Source organism: Colobus angolensis, unplaced genomic scaffold, assembly GCF_000951035.1.
Source record: "Colobus angolensis palliatus isolate OR3802 unplaced genomic scaffold, Cang.pa_1.0 Scaffold86, whole genome shotgun sequence".
Lineage (NCBI taxonomy): Eukaryota > Metazoa > Chordata > Mammalia > Primates > Cercopithecidae > Colobus > Colobus angolensis.
Window position 1 is genome coordinate 6,586,198 of NW_012122487.1, and position 3,153 is coordinate 6,589,350.

Consider the following 3,153-nt stretch of genomic DNA (forward strand, 5'->3'; position numbering starts at 1 on the left):
GTTAGCCAGGATGGTCTCGATCTCCTGACCTCGTGATCCGCCCGTCTCGGCCTCCCAAAGTGCTGGGATTACAGGCTTGAGCCACCGCGCCCCGCTGGGTTTATTCTTAGACTGTAGTCTATGCCACTCTTTGTAATGGAAGAGCGGCCACATTCTGTGTCAAAGCTTAACCTGGTGCCTACAAGGCCCAAGGCCTCCAACCTGGATGGTCCTTTCAAGTTATTTGTCCCTTCCTTCTCATTCCTGTGTCAGCTTGCTCCAGCCAGTTCTTCTCTAGTGTAAGCTAGGGGAGGAAAAGATTAAGGTTTGGGGAGCAGTAGGTGCCTGCCTCTCCCTCATACAGCTACACTTCCATTGGCAAAAACTTAACTTTCCTGAGCCTGTTTATCTTTTTTCTTTTTTTTTCTTTTTTTGTGACAGAGTCTTATTGTGTTGCCCAGGCTGGAGTACAGTGGTGTGATCCTGGCTCACTGCAACTTTCACCTCCCGGGTGCAAGTGATTCTCATTCCTCAGCCTCCTGAGTAGCTGGGATTACGGGTGTGTGCCACCATGCCCAGCTAATTTTTTGTATTTTTAGTAGAGATGGGTTTTCACCATGTTGGCCAGACTGATGTCAAACTCTTGACCTCAAGGGAACCACCCACCTTGGCCTCCCAGAGTGCTGGTTTTACAGCTGTAAGCCACCATGCCTGGCCTGTTTTTACCTTTTTGTAAAATGAAGGTAAATAATATTTACCTCATGGAGTTGTTCTAGGGTTAAAAAAGATACTCTGTGTAAAGCACTTCCCCAGCCTCCTGACTGGCCCAGCACTCAGCACGTGGTGTGACCACTACTTCCCCTTCACGCCTCCTCTCCAGTGCTGGTCCTCTGGGTTTTCTTGCTTTCCTTTCCCAGCCACTCTGCTCTGGTGACTTCTCCTTCCTCGAGGCTCCTCTTTCTAGAGCATTTACTGCCTGTGGTGCATGTACCACCTTATTTTATGTGTGCTCTCTCCTGATCCCTGATGGATTTTTAAGTCCCCAGGGACATTGTTCCATAAGCCTTCGTTTCCCCCACAGGAAGCAACAAGGTCTTTTCAAGCATCAGAACATTATTACTTTTGGCCAAAGCTATTGCAGAACTGACAATCATTGGGTCTTCAAAATACAACACAAGATGAATGTACAACAAAATCAATGTAGATATTTGAGGGAAAGAAAAAACAGTATGTTCATCCTTGTTTCATCGAATAAATCAGGCAAATGCATCAGATTTTAAAAAGAGGCTTTAGCTCAGTTTTGTTGAAGGGACATGAGCAAATAGAGAAACTGGAATTGGTCTATACAGTTCGCAATTTAATTTTTTCTTATGTTTTCAAGAGCTTAGATGTAATGGAATCACATAAGCATCTCCCATTGTGGTCCTAGTTAAATGGCAAGGATGGGGATGGTGGGTGTTATTCGCCACAGGGTAGAGGGCACCTTAGTTCAGAGATCTCACGGTATCTGTTAAGTAGACTGGGAGATGCTGTGGTTTCTGTGTTCTGTGATGGCTGATGAATGGTTTGGATGCAACTTGCCATCACTTCCCCATCACATCCAGTCATTCACATTCTCTCAGGATCTGGCTCCAACTGCTATTCATGGCTGTTCTCTTGCCCCCTGCTCTGCCCCCCATGCACTCCCTGTGTCAGCCTATCTGGACATCCTGACATTTCTTAGACAGACCCAGCCATTTCCACTACACTCTCTCTTCCTGTTGTTCTTTCTGCCCTGACTCCCCCATTCTCACTTTCCCTGGCAACCTTCACTCCTCCCACCCGCCTCCAACTGTTAGTTGTCTCATCCTTCAGGGTTTATATTCATCTCCTGCCACCTCCAGGTAGAATGAATTACCCTCCTGAGTGATCTCGCTGAGATTTGTTCAAACCCTCACCACCTCATTGACTGACCTCCATCTTCTCTGCTGGGTCCTCCATATCTTTCCATCCTCTTAGTGCTGGTGGATTGAAAAGCAGAGTCCTGATTTTTTTCTCTGCTCTTTCTACACTTGCTCCCTATGTGATCACATTCAAGAACATGACATTAAACACCATGAGATCAATATGCAGATGTCTTCCCAACTTGCCTCCTCAGCCTACAACTCTCCCTGAACTTTAGGCTTGAATAGTTAACCCCCTCCTCTAGTCTTTGCTTGGATACTAATAGGCGTCTCAAGCGCAATGTGTCCTAAATGATCGCCTGGTTTCACCTGCCCAACCCTCTCCCCATCTGAGGAAATGGAGTCGGCATTCATTCAGTTGCTCAGGTGAAAAATATTGGTCTCATCCTTGACTTACCTCCTTCGTGTCCTCATCCACTCTAGAAACACATTTTTTGGCTCTACCTCCACATGCACCCAGGACTCTACTACTTTTTAGCATTCTCTCTTCTGCTGAATCCATGTCTCTCAGCCCCTCCTCCTTGCCTACCACTCTCCTGTCCTATCCTCCATAGAGCAGTCAGAGGGCTCCTGATAAAACAAAAGCATGTGCATGTCTTTCCCTGACTCAGAATCCTCTGAAGGTCTCTTGCAATGTGCAGAATGAAATCTACCTTCTTTCTGGTCTGCAAGGTTCTCAAGGCTACAGGCCCTGGCTGTCTCCCAGTGCTGCTTCTGCCTTTCTCTCCTGCTCTGGGCCCAGTAATGTTGACCTCTGGCTCTTCCTTGAACACACCAGTAGTATGTCTGCCTGCCACAAGACATTGCACTTTGTCCTTTGTCTCCTCTGCTTAGGTCCACATTTTTGCTCCAATTTGCCCCCTCACTGAGGCCTTTGACGACCATCCCTGTTCAAAGCAGCAACTCCTCTTCCATCTCCCTCACCTGCCCTATTTTCCTTCATAGTTTTCCTGAAACAATATGCCACTTGCTTTATTATTCATTGTTTGCTACCTACCCTCACAAAAGTGTAAGCTCCCTGAGTGCCACAGCTTGGTCTATTTTAGTCACCGCTATACTCCAGCACCTCAAAATGCCAGGCACACAGTAGGACATCAATACACTTGTGTATCTGAATAACCGAAGGACCCCATCAACAGCCTGCTTGATATAATGGCGTTTTTTGCACTTGCCTGTGGCCTCCCCTTCCTCTACCAGCAATTTGAGGACAGAGACCATCTCTTACTACTTT